General features: G+C 47.3%; 1 long non-coding RNA gene across 1 annotated transcript in view; it reads left to right on the top strand.

Annotated features, from left to right (window-relative positions):
- The first annotated feature begins 359 nt into the window (after positions 1–359).
- The window catches only part of LOC141572819 (uncharacterized), a 100,151-nt gene continuing 82,276 nt past the window's right edge, over positions 360–18,234 (top strand). Inside the window, exon 1 of the long non-coding RNA XR_012498309.2 lies at positions 360–647. This is a non-coding gene — a long non-coding RNA (uncharacterized LOC141572819). The remainder of the gene's footprint in view (positions 648–18,234) is intronic.

Raw genomic sequence — 18,234 nt, 5'->3', positions numbered from 1 at the left:
AGGGGTCTGAGTGTTGGGAGTCAAAGCAGAAGACACGGGCTGAACCAGTTAATCCTGCCAGACCCTAGAGCTGTTTTTATTGAGGCTGCTGCTGCCTTAGCTGCCTGCAAGCCCCTGGAAGACCACCGGGGGCGGGAAAGGGGAGACCGCTTTGTGGTGGTCCTGAGCCACACCACATTGTGCTTTTCAGACGTGGCTTGGTCTTTGTTTGACTTCCCCCACTCATTCCCTCCTTGGTTGCTCTCCTCCCTCTCCTTGTTCTTTGCATGTTGAACTTGCAGTTTGAAGTGTCCTATTGCTTCAGGTACTTCACGTCTCTGGGTTTTCATTTAGTCTGTTTCCTCTCTTAGACTCTCTCCTACTACCTCTGCCTGACTGAATCCTATGTAGCCTTTTAGACTCAGCCCTGGTACCACCTCTTCCAGGAAGACCTCCATGATCGTTTAGCACCCCACACCTCTTTCTGTAGCAGCCCACTCACTGGGTTCAAATGCTCTCTTTATCTGTGTGTCTACTGCATTAGATGCTGAGCTCCTCGTGGGCAGTGACTCGTGCCTCAACCATTTCTGTCCCTGGCGCACAATGCTGGCACAGAGCAGGCACTCATGTGGTTTTGGCAGGGAACTGCAGATGAACTTGCACTCAAGGTAGGATGCGGATTGGCCGACCAGAGGGGGGATGGCGTTCCAGGCAGAACAGTACCCCAGCAGTGCAACGATGGGGGTGCAGTGAGGTGTGGGAGCCCAGAAGGGGCCTGGCTGAGTGTTTGAGTTGAGAAAGTCAGGGATGATGACAGCTCAGTGGGTGCAGACCACGTCTGAGGAGGCAGCAGGTGTGAGTGTGAGTGGCAGGTGAGGAGAGCAATTATGAACATCAGCTCAAGCTAATTTACATGGATTAGTGCAGCCAGTGAAATGTGGCTTTCGGGGGTGTGGTGGGGTGTCTGATTTATTTAGGGTAGGAAGGGATCCAGCAGGAAGCTTCCCTCAGGTGAGTGAACAACAGCATGCGTGGCCGTGGCCGCCTGGTATAAAACAAGCTGCTGTCAGCCCCCGATAGAGCCAGGGTTACTCTGTTTAGTGCTGGAGGAGGAAGCATCAAGCCAATCTCAGAAGTCATCCGAAGGTTTTAGAGAGAGGGACTCTTTCTTTTTCTGGATCACTGGAGGACTAATCCTTTATAAATAAGTTTGATTGCTTTAAATCTTCCTTCCCAGAAGTAAGATTACTGTTACATATTGTCAAATTACTTTCCAGAATATTTGTGTGTGTTTGGTTTTTTTGTTTTAATCAATTTATACTCCTATCAGCAATGGTTAGGATGATCATTTTATGACACTAGATATGATTATTACAAATATTGAATGGCCATTTTGGTACAGTAATCTACATTCTTTGCCTATTTTAACTGGTGGTGTTTTCTTTTTCTTTCTAAATATAAGCTCTATTTATAAGTAGGAGTGTTTAATTATATCCTTATTTTATGTTATCCAATGTGTCACTTTCCTATTTGTTTATAACAGGGATTTTGACATGCTCAAACTGTAACTTACTTGTAGAACATTTTCTCAGTTTTTCTCTTTATGATTAGGCAGTTTTTTCCACCCCAAGATGAATGAAATTTTCACCTATATTTTTCTACTTATTTTGTGATTTCATTATGATTTGTGGGTTATAAAATCCATCCATCTGGAATTAATTTTGATGAAAAACTTTTTTTCAATTATTAACCAAATACCTCAAATAACCCTTTTCTGACAGATTGGTGATGACATCTATTTTTAAAATAAATTCACAATTAAGTTTGTGAACTCATCTTAGAAAAAGTGCTATAATACATACCTCATTGCTGAATATCACTACGGTCACCTTTGAAGCACTCCCCTTGGGTAGCTATGCACCAATACCAGTGCCTAGTCCACCCTTCAAAGCAATTTTGGAACTCTTTTTCTGGAATGGCCATCAGAGCTGTCATGGTATTACCCTTGGTGTCCTGAACGTCATCAAATGTCTTCCTTTCAATATTTCCTTCATCTTCAGGTAAAGAAAGAAGTCATTGGGGGCCAGATCAGGTGAGTAGGGAGTGTGTTCCAATACAGTTATTTGTTTACTGGCTAAAAACTCCCTCACAGACAGTGCCGTGTGAGCTGGTGCATTGTCAGGATGCAAGAGCCAGGAATTGTTGGAGACAAGTTCAGGACGTCTAACTTTTTCACGCAGCCTTTTCAGCACTTCCAAATAGTAAACTTGGCTGTTTGTCCAGTTGGTACAAATTCATAATGAATAATCCCTCTGATAGCAAAAAAGTTACTAACATCGATGCAACAAGTTCATGAACTTACTAAATGTGTGTGCATTCATTTACACACTTAAATTGTCTGTGAACTACGTGATGATCCTTCTTTCAGTTCCATGGCCTTTGATCTTTGCAGTTATGGTCAGTTTTCATGCCTGCCTAGCAAGTTCCCCTTATCACTCTTAGTTTTTTTTAATGTTTTTGGGAGTTAATGCATGTTCATTTTTACAGATAACCATTGGAAACACTGTTAAGCTTTTTTATTTATTTATTAGTTTCAGGTGTACAAAACAATGTGCTAGTTAGACATTTATCATTTATATCCCTCACACAGTGATAATCCCCCTCCCCCAATATACTACCCTTCTGACATCGCACACAGCCATTGCATTTCCACTGTCTCTATTCCTAATGCTACATGTACTCCACTTCTTGTAAGTGTATATATATGTATGTAATTGTAGTTGACATTCATTATTGTTCAGCTTCAGCTTCAGGTGTACAGTGCAGTGATCAGGCATCTACATCATCCCTGAGGTGGTCTCCCTAATGAGACAAGTGTCCATCGGATACCCTACAAAATCTTTACAACATTATTGATTATATTCCCCAAATTGACTTTTGTATCCCCGTGTCTATATTGTGGTTACCGATGTGCTTTCTAATCTCCTCACCTTCCCCCTTCTCCCCACCCCATCTAGCAACCCTCAGTTTTTCCTCTTTGTCTCTGAGACCATTTCTGATTAGATCGTTCATTTATTCTTTTCTTTAGATTCCACATATAAGTGAGATCATATGGTATTTGTTTTCTCTGTCTGACTTATTTCACTTAGCATAATGTTCTCTAGGTCCATCCATGTTGTTGCAAATGGTAAGATTTCATTCTTTTTTATGGCTGCGTAATACTCCCTTGTATAAATGTACCACAGTTTCTTAATCCAGTCATCTACTGATGGGCATTTTGGTTGTTTCCATGTCTTGGCTATTGTGTATAGTGCTGCAATAAACATAGGGGTGCATAAATTTTTTTGAATTAGAGTTTTGGATTTCTCTGGATAGATACCTATGTGTGGAATTGCTGGGTCATAAGGTAATTCCATATTCAGTTTTTTGAGATACCTCCACACTGTTTTCCATAGTAGCTTGTTAAGCTTTAAGGAAAAAATTCCTTTGGAATTTTGACTGGATTTGCACTAAGTTTAAAAATTAAATGGAAGAGCTGAATGTTTTTCACAATATTCAGCTTTCCCATCCATGGATGTACTATCTCTATCCAAGTTTTCTTTCAAGAGGGTATTATTTGTTTATACAGGATGAAGGTGGCCATCCTGGCTCACCAGGAAAATGGGCCAGGAGACAGGTGTTAGAGAGGCGAGATGCAGCTTGTCACCAACTTCCCTCACCTTTGACCCCATACCCTCTCCAGGAGGCCCCACATGGGGTCTCTTCAGTGGTGGGCATTACTTATCTGGCTCTGGATTTACAGTTTTGCCTAGCTGTGGGCAGATAGGTGGTTAGCAGATACTTGCTCTTTTCAGGGTGGAATGACATTACTGTTGGTGTGAGGCTTGAGTTGGTACACATTCTAGCTAAGCTGGCAAAATGCAGGGTCTGATTGCCCATGGGTGCCCAACTACGATTTCTGGACTCTTGGTGCCCCTAGTAAGTCATGTATTGAGAATCCAGCTTGTTCCCTGATGGCTGCTTGTAGTCTAAACGTTTGAACTATCTTCTTAGTTTCTCTGTCCTTCAATCTCCAGATAAAGTTCTCTCTCTCTCTCCCTCCCTCCCTCCCTCCCTCCCTCCCTCCCTCCCTCCCTCCCTCCCTCCCTCCCTCCCTCCCTCCCTCCCTCCCTCTCTCTCTCTCTCTCTCTCTCTCTCTCTCTCTCTCTCTCTCTCTCTCTCTGTGTTTCTTAGGAAAATCCTGTCTAGACAGCCTGAAACTCTGAGCCTGAGTAGCCTCTGGTCCCCATTCTTTACCAGCAGCACCCTCTAGCTCCTTATCTACTTTCTCTTTGAGTGAAGAGCTCGGTGTCCCTGGAGCTGAGGGCTTGTCAGGAATGGACGAGTAATAGGGGGGACACATTGGGTGGGGAAGTCATTCTGGTCCCGGACGTTACCTTGAGACAGAGGCTAGTCCCAGGGAACACCCAGCTCTTGGAAACTGTCCTGGAATTCCAGACTGACAAGACCTTAACTTAGATCAGACACGAATAATCAAACTCTTATGCTCCAGGCATCCTCGTTATCCTGGTCCAGGGAGAGGAGGGGTTTCCTGGGACTTGTTCTGGGCCAGAAGGATGCACCCCTGTTCTACTGCCTGTACCATCCTCCAGCCTGCCTCAACCTGATCGCAGCAACGCGCCCTTACCCCAGGTCACCTTGGGGTGCTGGTTGGGATGCCGGACACTTCTGGGTGTTCACTCTCTGCTGGCTGTTCACTCTCTTCGGGGTTTCCTGGTCTTGGCAAGAAGGCAGAGTTGAAGGAGAATAGGGACAGAATGAAGTACCTAAGGTTAGCTTCCCGAAAGTTCTTATTACTCCAAAGAAATCTTCTCAAAAGGGGTTTGCCCCTCTGAGAAGTAGAAGGAAAGAACTTCTCCCGGTAAAGGGAGGGGGAGGAGAGAGAAGGAGGCGTGCACTGCCGTTTATTTTCTCTCCTATCTATAATTTAAATTTCTGGTTTTGGTGCGAATTTCTGTTGCAGAGAGGACTACTTCTTTACTCACACCCTCTGTCTACCTCTGTCAACCCTTCCTCAGGGATTCCTGGCTTGTGGCTTGGCAACCATCCTCTGGTCCTCAGACCTCACCTGCATCTTCTTGCTCTTCTCTTGCCGTGCGTCCTGCACAACTGAGGGGCACCCCTCACCTCTCTCATTTCTCCAGAGAGTTGGTCTCCATGTCAAAGTCATACCGAATTGTCTAATTATAACAGATTAATCCATTAGGATTTATGCCTTTCTATTTACTGGCTGGAACTATCCATTTCACAGCTGTGGCTCCCATGTCTAACCAGCTAGCAGGCAATTTAAATATAGAAAGCAATTTAACCTAGTTGGATACCGAGGCATCTTGTTTAATGTAGCGCATAAATTTTGGAGCTCTTTGCTCTCAGCCCTCAAAAGGGCAGCCAACAGTTTTATGTCCTGAAAAGATTTGGCTTTTCAGGGAATTTCCATCCCAAGAAGGGATTCTGGGTATTGGATTAAATAAAAAAGTAGTTTTCAAATGAGGTCAGGGGTTATTTTCAAGTCACTTCAGTTTGCCTTTTTCTTTTTATTTTGGGGACAATAATTTTCTGCTTAACTGAGCTTTCTGGGAGTCTGACAGCAATTGGAAAGTGTCTTATTTTCCTCTCTCTTTAACTTTCATTTACTGCTTGTTTAGGTAAAGTGTTTTTTCCCACATTACAGTAATAGTTGGGGTCACCCTGCCTGCTCAGAGCTTGCGGTCTGATGTCCCCATGGCTTCAACCTCCTGGTTCTCTGGGACCCTGGCCCAGCGCTTACCTTGTAGTAGTATCTCATCAGTGTGTCCCAGCTGGAAAAAGATGAGGGGAGTGGGGGTGGCCGTGGGATCTGACAAACCCAACTCTAAGCCCCAACCCAGAAGAAACAGTGATCAAGACCCATTATATGTGAACATAAAGGCCACCTCCTTTTTAGGGAGGAGGTGAGCAGAGAGACAGAGAGGTTTTGCTGAGAAAAGAGAGGAATAGGAGGGACATGGTAAGTCTTCACGTACCAGAAGAGCTGCCAAGAAGATGTGGGATTGAATTTTTTCTTCTATTTTCCATATGGCCCCTGAGAGCAGAAATTTTAGACTAAGGGTCAGAAGTCATAAGAAGAAAGAATGGGGCTTTACTTATTTATAGGAAGAGCTTGGCATTGATCAAAATTCTCTTTTTTTTTAATGAAACCCTCAACTTAAAAAGACAGTAAACTTCCCATAACTATCAGTGCTTAAGCAGGGAATGAATAGCCATGGACAGGGAGGCCGTCGCAGGCTTTAGAACCACACAGGGCTAGAGACCGAGCGGATGCCATCTCCCGGAGCGCTCCTGCCATGGCCACCCTCGCAGCTGTCTTCAAATGTGGACCCGAAATGCAGGCTTTGTCCACTTATTCCGGTAGATGGGAAGCGAAGACCACAGACCTTGGCGGGGTCCCTGAGTCGAGAAAGTACATGTAGTTTCTCTTGGGCCTCCCCTGCCCTGTCCTTGGAGCAGGATGACAATGGAGGCAGTGAACATGGGCATTATTCATTTTCCTGTGGCAGCCACAACCAAATACCACAAAAGGGCTTAAACAATACAAAGTTATTGTCTCAATTTGGGAGTCGAAATCTGAGATCAAGGTGTCTGTAGGGCCACATTCCCTCAGAAAGTGTCAGGGAGAGAGCTGTTCCAGGCTTCAGAGAGTTTCCAGCTTCAGATGGTTTCTTGGCTTGTGGCAGCATAATTACAATTTTCACATGACATTCTCCCTGTGTGAGTATCTGTGCCCAAATTTCTGCCTTTTTAAAGGACATCAGTCATCTTGGTTTGAATGGTTGGTTTGATTGCAGGACCCACTGGAGGCTTTGGATAATTTTTTGATAGGTGTGAAATGACTGTAGAGGGTTTCAGGCTGACTACTTCCTGAACCCCTGATCTGCTCTTTTTTGAAAGAACATATACTGAAACAGTATCTAGAGTGGGTATCACAGCTTAGCCCTTAATTATGTCTTTATACTAGTTTTTGGTTCACATAAAGAAACTATTATTGAACATCTACTATATATGTGAAACATGTGATATGCACCATATCACAATTAAACATGACTCTGTGAAATGGATATTACTACTTTCATTTTCTAGGTGAAGAAGGACAAGCTTAGAGGATGTTCTGAAACTTGCTCAAGGCCGTACAGCTAGTAGGTGGCAGAAGCGGGATTTGAACCCCTGCCTCTTTTGCTCTAAAGTTCAATTTCTCTTTGTTATACCACACAACTCCCAAACTTCTTTGCAAGCTCCTCAAGTGAACAAACTTCTCTTACGTTCTTCTCACTACCCTGACCCATTAGAATTTATTGTAGACATTCCTTACAGTTCTTTGTGCTGAAATGCCCACTTTTTCCTGGATGCTCTCTAAGCCTCCTTTTAGTTCTAACACTCCAGGGTGAATGAGCCGCATGACTGATGTATTGGTTTACTTTGAGTCCGGAGTTCTGTGATTTTCACAGGGTTGGTACGTGATACAGGATAGCGCAGACTGGGAATGGCTCGGTGCTGGGTCACCTGCCTCGGAGGTAACCGTGGGCAGCCTGGGTCCTCTGTTTTGATGTCAGAAGCTCCATATCTTCATTTCTCCAGGGGTCATCGGGCCTTGAGAAATTGATTTACACTTGCCCAACTCACAAAAGTATTACTGATAAGCCAGAATGCTGATTTATTAATGTACAATGAGACACAGTTGCCAAGAAGTCTGAATGATGGTGGCATACTCTCTTCACTCTTTGAGAAGCAATTCAAGCCCGAAAGTTAGTAAACATGGAAAGAGACCAACAGGACCTAGTGGTTGTGAGGGTTTATTATCAAGCTGCAGTCACCTGAGCGGATCCTTTTTTCTAAGCTCTGTCTACCAAGCAGCCAATATATTCAGGTCAGTAGGGCAGGATGCATTTTCTGGGGTTGGTCCCCTTCACGCTCTTGCTCTCCAAAGCAGCAGGGTCAAAACCTGACGAGAGTCACTGCCGCCAGCCCTTCTTTATGTAGTAGATTTCATGTCCTGGAGGACATGACCTCACCTTAGGTGGCCTGCCTCCAATGGCCGATATTTATTGAGCACTGGTGGTGAGCTGGGAGCTGGGCTGTGCATTAGTGGGGACAGGGAGACCGAGGTCCTCAAGGAGTGTGCAGATGTTAATATACATGGCGATTCACAGGGGGGGATCAGCACTGGATTTTACGGGAGCACTTGGTGGGGTGGGGTGGGGGGCCTGGGACTTTGGCAAGCCTTTCAAGGAGACATGCTGCTAGAGTTGGCTCTTGACGAGTGAATAAAAGTTAGCTAGGACCAAACCAAAGAAAACAAAACAAAGAAACAAAAAAACTGCCAACAAATCCTGGCAGAGGGAAAAGTATAAATAAAATCATGGATGGATAAAACAAGGTGTGTGTGTGTGTGTGTGTGTGTGTGTGTGTGTGTGTGTGTGTGTTTGTGTGTGTGTGTAAACTTGGATTGGATTAGAGGTGAAAATGCTGGGAGATGAGGTGAGGTGGACAGCAAGTCATGGAGAGCTGTCTATGTTGGGTTAAGGGGCAAAGACTTAATTAGCTCTGTAAACGACAGAACCACTGAAATGCTTCATTGGTTCCTTGGGAGCTGGCTGTGTGGAGGGCGTCCTGCTGGGATTCCTGGAGACTCCTTGATCTGCTCCATGCACATTGCTACAGGAGCCACCCTGGAGGGATTGCTTCCTGGGTCCCCAGCACATAGCTCTGTCCACTTCCCTCTGCTCGCTACAGGGCCAGGGGCAAACGCAGTACCTGAGTTCTCAAGTTCATTTTCTTCTGGAGGTTTAGGGGTCTCTGCTCCCAGCCACACTGTGGACTGTTGAGAGCTGCTACAGGGTTGGAGGAATGGCGTGTGTGTGTGCGTGTCTGTGTGTGACCCTCAACTGTGAGCTGGGCATTAATCCATCAATGCCTGAGTTGTTCTCTCCTCTCTGCTCACTTAGCGTCTACCCCAGCACTGCTTGCATTGTATTTATAAGCTTTTTCTGTCTCCTCTACTTGACAGTGGACAGAGGCTGTCTTCATCATTTCAGAGGTAGTCCCTGAATGTAATCATTTTTCAGTGAATGCTGGTAGAACATACAGATACAGGGCAGGGCGAGGGTTTGGGTGCTCCTGTGCACAGGCGCAGGCCTGGCATCGGCGATAATGCTGAGGACAGCAGCGTGGCCTGCCCTGGCGCTGTGCCAGGCAGGATGCCAAGAGCATTAAGTGGTCTTAAGGAGAGGGCAAGGCCTTTGATTAGTGTATTAATTGTTTGAGGTGGAGACTGTGGGAAGGTCACATGTCAAGAGGGCCCCAGTGTGCAGCTCTGAGGGTCTCTGTTCGCTGGCCTCATGTATGTATGGTCACCAGGCTCCCTGACTGCTTGGCATTATAGAAAAATCGCAGGTGGGAGAGGTGGGGTAGGCTCCCCGACCCATGTTCTCCCTTGGAGTCAATCTGTCCAATTATTAAGCTTGCCCTCCTGTCTGACATAACAGGTGCTGGTGGTTGGTGAGCCCAGAAAGATTGCTAAAGCCAGGTATTAAAAAAAAAAAATAAAGAGGAAGGTAAAAGAACATGTATTAATTTTAAGCATTGCATTTAACTTGAGGTATATAACTGTACAGTTATTTGGCAAGCCTTTGACGGAAGGTCAAGGTCCATCCTTTGGACATGGGTCTGCTAAGTCCCCTTCCTCTTTCTTGCCTCACCCATGTCTGTGGTGCATGAGCTAAGAAGTCTAGTTTGGGTTTCTATAAAGTGGAGCAAGAACTGCAAGACTCATGGGAAACAACATAAATGCAGAATTCTAGGTTTTTATGATCCCTCTCACAACTTCTCCCTACACCCCCATGTTGGTTAGTGGTCTCGCCTACCCCTTATTTCACAATGTTTGTCAGGCTGTGCCTTGTCAAGTTTCCCCAAAGTGTTCAATCGGCTGTACTTGAATCATCAGCTTCCTCTTCACACTTATAGTTTATTCCCTTGCGTAATATTTAATCTGGTTGCATAAGCAATTGTAATAAGTGCAATTGGCAGCAGACTCCGGGTAAAGAGACAATTCACTGCCAGGAGACGGGGCCCAGGTATCCTGGCAGCAGGCCAGTGGTTGCTGGGACCCAGTGGGCTGAGGGCCCAGTCAGAGGAAGCAGCTGCCTCAGGTCCTCTTGTCCTGGGACTTCAGGACCAGCTGCCTCTGCTGTCTTCCTCTCCAGTGTGTTAGCCTGCACGGGTGGGGGCCCGGGGCCAATGCCTTCTGATCTCCCCTTTGTTCTGGTGCAGGTTTCTGGGCCCTCACAGGAAACACTTCTAACCTGTCCTTCTTTCCCCGCTTCCACCCAGACTTCTCCCTGAGCTCCCCGTGCTCCTGTCTCCCTGTACACCCCGAGTGTCTTGTTTTATTTTTAAGTCACACAGATATGAAACGGGATGTAACCTTGACCAACACACTTAGCTTCTTTCAGCCTATCACACTGGACTGCTGTGGGATTAATTGAAGTCAGGTAAATGTATTTGTTATAACAATAACTATCACCGTGGAATGTTTGCTGTGAACCTGGCAGAGCTTTGTAGAGATTACTTCATTTCGCTTTGGCTAACCCCGGTGAGCTAGGTGCTACTGATCCCAATTGACAGCAGAAGAAATGGAGACGCAGGGAGCCTGAGCCGCCCTGTCAGCCAGCAGCAGAGCTGGGATTCAACCCCAGGCATCAGCGCCAGTAGCCACACTCTGTCCTCAGGAAATACTCCATCTTATGCAAATATCCCAGTCACATGGTAGATGCACCATAAAAGCACAAAAATACGTAAATGCATGGTGGATGTACCCTTTTACTCTCAAATCCCTGCCCTACCCCCCATCGTGAGAGGGCAGGGCTAGTCTTCTGCCTCTTTACATAAGACAATGCCACGTGCAGTGGGACAGAGGTGGTTGGGTGTCTACCAAAGATGCATCTTCCCCTTCTGTAGTTGAGCGCTGCTGTGGCGTTGTGGCTGCCCAGCCAGGACTTCTCCACCCAGGTGTGGCTGTGTGGCAGTCTTACCACCCCACTTCTGGCTCCCAAAAGCCTCCCATGGGACCCCCGCCCCACTCCCTCCCTTTCTGTCTCTGCCTGGACATCACTGATCAGGGCCACACACTGACGGTAAAGCTTGCCCTCCCGTTTCAAGGTTACATCCCATCTCTGACGACCCGAGTCCCTAAATGACTGTGCAGGGCAGAGTCCCATCCCACCTGCCAACTGTCCTTTCAGAGAAAAAGAACGAAGCCCTGCGATGTTGGGGTTTCCCTGTTACAGCCGCTAGCACTATCTTGACTCACGTGCACACTGGGGTCCTCTTTGAACCTGTTGGAAAGTGACCACCTGCAAACCCTCTGATAATTATCTCCATGGGTCACCACATTACTGGTGTAGTAGAATGTGTTCTAATGCGGAACTTGTTAGACACCATATCCCTAGATTATTGAAGCCGAAATTGCAAGTAGAACCATATTTGCTACAACAGGATGTAGTGAGAAAAGGTGCACTGGGATCAGGACGCTCTCAGCTCACATTCCAGCCCTGCCATCCTTCAGCTGTAGTACCTTAAACAAATTAATTAATTCCCTGCTTCTCGGTGCCTTAGATAAGGCATCATAATAAATTCCTAAAGAGGCGCAATGATATCTACCTGGGAGGGTTGTGGGATTAAATGAAAGTGACAGCGCTTGGCATATAGTGGGCAATCTACGAATGATATTTTGTTTAGAACCCATTCATTTGATCAGGGTTTAATGAAAACCTGCAATGTGCCCCGAACTGTTTTGGGAGCAGAAGACACAGGGCCTCCCCGTAGGGGATAGACCTCTAATTGTGAAATGTGCTTGACACACGAGACGTGGTTGAGCGCCATTTCCATGTGGCATGGGACATGTGCTGGAAAAGGGGGACGTACTCGGAGCCATTCTGAGACACGGCCGTTGGCCAGAGGGACACTTCCCTGAGGAGGACCTAGAGGAGAAGGGAAGCCAAGGTGACTGCTCAGGATGGGCCCCCCTGGGCTTCTGGTCCCCTTTGTTGCCTGTTGCTGGGAGACTAGAGTGTTGGAAAGATCGGCGGAGGTTGGAGGTGTGGGTGGCTGGGCTGAAAGCTGTGCACTTGAGCATGTCCTGCGTGCCAGCCCAAGAGCAGGTCACAGTGAGATGATGGTGCTGCCACCCCAGGGCGAGCGTGTGCTGTGGGAGGCTATCGCTGTAACCTCATCAGCTAGCAGTTTTGCTGAGAATTGTTTGTAGGGCAGGAGAACACCTGCATTCTGGCACCTGGGGAAGAATTTAACTGTTCAGCGGCCAGCTGTGGAGCCGGCCCTATGTCTCTTGCCTTTGCTGAGGCACCAAGAACAATTCCACAAAAGGATGCTTATTTCTGGGCAAGACCCCAGTTCTGCTACTACCTCCACTGGATCCCTTAGGAGATGGGCTCTCCTTCCGGGCCCCCTGAGCTCTTGGCGTCTTCCGCCAGGAGGCCAGAACAGCGCCTCCAAGGATGGTGAGCTGTGTGTCATCCCCGTACCAGGGCAACCACAGCTCAGCGTGAAGAAGCTCCTTGGGGGCGACACAGGCCAATGGTCTCCCTTTTCTCTGGGTTCCACTTTCCCTGGGCAGCTGTTCAGCTGCCATAGACCCCTCTGTGTTCGGTGTTTTCCAGGTTAATTAATCCTGTTACTGTCACTGTGGTCTATAATTAGTACACTGTGCAATTATATCATGCGTCCTGCATTATTGACGTGCAGCTTGCCAGCCGAAGATGATTATTCATTATTACCCTATTAGATTGTGTTCCACACAAGCGTGATGAACCCTTGGTCCCGATACGGATAGTTGCTGGTGTGCCGGGCTTCCTGCTTGGGTCTGGACGAGCTGTATTGTTGGAGGGCCACCCATCAAGCACAAGGGGGCCAACGCCCTGGGAGCAGATCTCCTTGGGAGAAGATGCTGAGCATCTTCAGCATCTTAAAACTGGGAAGAGGAACATGGTCCCCAGCTCACCCAGGCTTTTACCCCCAGAGGCAGTTACCCCTTGCTGTCCCTCGACCCCAAAGGCCCGCAGCACCCGTGCTTCACTGGCCTTAGAAGCACAAAGGCACCACTACCTTTCGTTTAGTATCTGCTGTGTGCCAGGCTTGTCACAAATGCTGTTGCATTATGATCAACAATCATATGAGGTGGGTGTTATGGCTCTGATTTTATAGATGAGAAAGTTGAGGCACAGAGAGCTTTCGTAACTGGCTAAGGAATTGTGGAGAGGCGATTTGAACCCTCCGTTTGCTTTATTTAGAGGCCAATACCTTCTCAGCCTAAAGAAACAAACCTCGTTTCATCAAGAATACAGGGAGATGGACGTTTGAATTCCAAACTTGGGAAGAAGAATTAAGGAAGCGTGTCATGCATTAGCTCCAGGGAATGGGGAGACAAAAGACATTCGGGCAGCGAGGCCTCTGGGACCCCTGAGACCCTGAGTGTGTATCAGTGGCGTGGCTTTCAGGGAAGCCAGGCTGGGCTGTTTCTGCGTGCACGTGTGTGTGTGTGTGTGTGTGTGTGTGTGTGTGTGTGTGTGTGTATGCATGCATGGTGTTCCTGCTCTTCCTGCCCAGGTGGCGGGGTGGGAAGTACCCATGTAGTGAGCAGGACGGAGTTTGGTCACCACAGTGTCTCCTGTACACTGTGGGTCTTCTGTAGGGGAGACAATGACATTTGGGGTAGAGACAGGCCCCACCACCTGAACTGTGTGCCCTTAAGTACACGATGTCTGACAATTAAGTTCGCGAACTTGTATGTCTGATGAGTAAGTTTGAGACTTGTTGCAACGATGTTGCTGACCTTTTTTGAGATCAGAGGGATTATTCATTACGAATTTGTACCAATTGGACAAACACTTAACCAAGTTTACTATTTGGAAGTGCTGAAAAGGCTGCGTGAAAAAGTTTGACGACCTGAACCTTTCGCCAACAATCCATGGCTCTTGCATCACGACAATGCACCAGCTCACACATCACTGTCTGTGAGGGAGTTTTTATCTAGCAAACAAATAACTATATTGAAACACCCTCCATACTCACCTGATCTGGTCCCCCATGACATCTTTCTTCACCCGAAGATAAAGGAAACACTGAAAGGAAGACATTTTGATGACATTTAGGACATCAAGTGTAATACAACAACAGCTCTGATGGACATTCTAGAAAAAGAGTTCCAAAATGGCTTTGAAGGGTGGACTAGGCGCTGGCATCAGTGCATAGATTCTCAAGGGGAGTACTTCGAAGGTGACTGTAGTGATATTCAACAATGAGGTCTGTAGCACTTTTTCTAGGATGAGTTCGTGAACTTAATTGTGTGACCTCGTATGTGATTTCTGGGAGTAGACTGGTATGTGTGTGTGTGTGTGGGGGGTGCGGCACCCTTTGCTGGGGGGCTTCTGGCTTTTGGAAGGCTCATGGGGTATTGTAGGACCTTGAGCAAGTCACACGGTATACATCGCCCTCTCTCCTGCTTTGCAGTCTCTCACTTGTCTTAATACAGGTGAAGTCAAGGTATAAAGACAGGCCCGAGAAGGACAGCTGGTGTGAAAGGGCAGCTTTCTGCCTAGGGGAGAGCTGGAAGGTGGGGCCCTCCTGGTCTGACAGCTGGTACCTCGTGTGGAGGTTTAAGTCTTGTGTTTGTGGCTGTGTTGTGTGAGTGTCAGGACTTTCCTATACCACAGTCTTCCCCTTTAGTGCTGTATGAATCGTGCTTTTCAGTTTCTGTGTTTTCTGATGGTTTGGTATCCTAGTGGCCTTGCTCACTGGTGAGACGCTGCCCTTCCCAGGGCTCGTGGATTTCTAGAGACAGTAAACAATGTGCCTGTGAACACACTTTTCATAGCCAAACCAACCAACCCCTTGGTACCTGGCAGTGCTGAATAACAAGGCCCAGTACTCCCATCTGCATGTGACAGTCTCTGATGGAAAGCCCATCCCTCCCTACAAAACTTTATTCTTCTTATAAGGCCTGGCTCAAAGGTGCGTGAAGCCCTTAGGTCTCCCTGGGACCCACAAAGCTGTCCTTCCCCCTTTTGCTCCCGGGGCTTTTGGAGCACGTTTCCAGGAGAGTACCCAGCACAGGGAACTGTACGTAGCTTGCAAATACCCCTTTCTCACTTGCAGGGTGAGCTCCCCGAGGGTGCCATCTGTGACCTGCCCACCTCGACCTCAGTTCAAGGCTCTCAGTATCTGTCAAGCGAAGTCTGGGATTCTCCATTTGGGTTCCACGGACCACCTTCAGCAAAAGCCACGGAGGAAAGGCTGAGCAAGTTACCAGGGGGACCATCTCCAGCCCTCAGAAAGGGCTTGGAGGAATAGGGCAAATATGGCCTGCCACTTGCTTCTCCTTCTTTCCCTCCTTGTTTGGTAGAAAGAGCTGGAGGGTGGAAAGGTCACTTCTAGCAGAGCTTGCTGAGATTTCAATGGCTGTAAAGGGGGTCCTGTCATCCCCAGTCTTATTTTAAAATCTTCTTGATGTCTGTATCTTTCTCCCCCCACCTCTGGAGATCAATAATATTGCAGAAGTGAGAGATCAAAGCTTTTCAGGTGGTGGGTGAGCAGGGGCAGGGGGCTGGGGGTGGGGGTGGGGGTGGAAGGAGAGTTCCTCTTAAACTCATCTCTGGACAAGCCTTCCAGATGCTCCAGAGCCTGTTGTTACCTATTCTTCGCTCTCTCGTTCACTCCTGTCTCCACCCTGTTTCCTCCATCCCCTGTCCCTTCCTGTAAACAAAGCCACAGCCTTAAACAACATCTTGTAAAGCACATTATAAAATGCTTCTAATAAATCGCTGACAGCCTTGGCCATAACCAGCTGAAAGAAAGGTGATTATGACAAGAAAGTATCAGGTTAGGACAACAAATTGGGATACGCAGGCAAGGATTTATTCGCCTTTGTAAGTGTGCCATAAAGGTCCATATAATTTCACAAATAAATACGAACATTGCTTAGTAAGTGGCTCCCGGATTTAGAGCCCCAGGACCATAGGAAGCAACACATTAGTACCAGCGGGGCAATTTCATATATGGGGCAAATCAGCCCGGGGGCACCAACCAGATGGCACTCAGCCCACCACTGTCCCTTCTCAGATGTGTGGTGCGCCCCAGGCCCGGACAGCAGGAGGCCTGGGCAGCTCCCAGGGTCGAGGACCAGAACTGGAGGCCAACAGGTGCTGATGGGCCCTGGATTCCTCACAACAGCCCCTGAGGCCTGCGAAGAGCAGGAGAGATCCAGGAGGAAGACGGGCTCCTCCTGGCTTGCAGGTGGATGGGGAGTGGTCAGCGTCTGGCAAACCAGGAAGTAGGATGACCCACCTCTGAGTTTTCTGGGATTGGCGGTTTCCTGGGATGCTGGACTTCCGGTTTAAAATTGGGACCGTGGGTCACTCCAGCAGGCAGACAGCACTGATGTTACCCACTGCTTTATCACACACTGCCTCCTGCTGGTGGCTGGCCCCAGCCCTGAGAGTGGCAAGGAAGCTGAACAATAATGAATGTCAACTACAATTATATGTGTGTGTGTGTGTATGTGTGTGTATATATATATATTTACAAGAAGCAGACTATAGCATTAGGAATAGAGACAGTGGAAATGTAATGACTGTGTGCGATGTCAGAGGGGTAATAGATGGGGGGGTTATCACTGTGTGAGGGATATAAATGATACATTTCTAACTATTACATTGTTTTATACACCTGAAACTAATTAAAAAAAAAAGGAAGAATAGAAAGGAGCTGGGGGCTGCAGAGAGAGTGGAGCCGGATATATACAGAGGGTGCCAAAAAAATGCCTACACGTTTTAAGAAAGGAAAAACCCATATTAACATTATAATGCTCAATGTATACCTATAACAAAAGACGACTACGAGGCATGTGTATACATCAGTGTTTTACGACTCTGGCTGCACTTGAAGTGCTCTTTGTTTTGACTTTAACATCTTTTATTAAACTCAGATTAAAAAAAAAATTAAGTGTAGCTGGTATACACTCATATTAGTTATATTAGCTCCGGTGCACTCGAAGTGCTTTTAAAAAAATATTAATTTCTGGCCCCAGCTCAGACCACGCAGCTGGCATCTCCGAGGGCGGGTCGGGGCACCGGTGCTGTGTCGGGGCTCCCCAGGCAGTTCTGACGGGATGTGTGAGGTGTGATGCAAAAGGCATGGAGCCCGCCTTCGCCAGCCCAGCCAGTGCCGCAGCCTGGCTACACCTTCTTAGTGCCTCTAGGCACCATTCACCATCCTTTGATCCGTTTATTCTCTTTTTTCTTGTTGTCATCACCGCCCCTCCCCACCACCCCATTTAAGTACCAAATCAGATGGGCTCACACAAACCATATCGGTTAATTGAGTCTTAACTCCTTCGGGAACACTGGCTGACCCTTTCCCAGCGGCTGCTTTTCTCCTTCAGACACAACCCACATACAACACGATGACCTGCCTGTTCAAACCAAAGATGTTACAAATAGGAAAATCCATTCCTAACAAGCATTCGTTTTATAACCAAGACACAGATGTTGTGATGAACTTTGGTAGAATGCGTCTCTCGCTGCCCCTCTCCAGACTCGATGGTTGGGGGCAGCAGCCTGGTAGTAACTTATCCTTTCACTTGTTGGCCAGCACAGCGTGGCTGGCAGGACACACAGGCACTGAATTTAAACCTAATATGTCTTCCTGTACGCTTGAATTTTTGTTTTTGGATTGTTTCACTGCATGGGGCAGAAATCTGCATTGTAAGTGCTGGGATGGTGGGCGGTGGGGGCTCTCTGTTATGGCCTTTGGAAGAGGGTGGATCATGGCTCCTGGAAAAGGGAGTTTGGTCTCCATGGAAACCGGACTTGGGGGCCCCAAGCTCGTGTCCTGCTTCTGCCATGAGCCCTCTCATCCGCTCTTCAAGGCTGCCGTTCTCTGAACTCCAGCACCCATTGTCTGCAGCCCAAATTCTGCGCTGACCCCTGGAACAATAATGCCTTAATCACACAGCAGCGCTTCGTCCTCTCACAAAGCGATAGGTGTCCAGGTCTCATTAGATGTGGGCTTGCATTATCCTCTCGTTATTTTCTGAGTGGGGGAAAGTACATAGAGATTTAGAATCAGATATTGGGTCCTAGTCCCACTCCA

The sequence above is a fragment of the Rhinolophus sinicus genome, chromosome 15, assembly GCF_057876585.1.
Source record: "Rhinolophus sinicus isolate RSI-liver-muscle chromosome 15, RSI-T2T, whole genome shotgun sequence".
NCBI classification, from domain to species: domain Eukaryota; kingdom Metazoa; phylum Chordata; class Mammalia; order Chiroptera; family Rhinolophidae; genus Rhinolophus; species Rhinolophus sinicus.
This window is presented reverse-complemented; position numbering and strand designations above follow the sequence as displayed.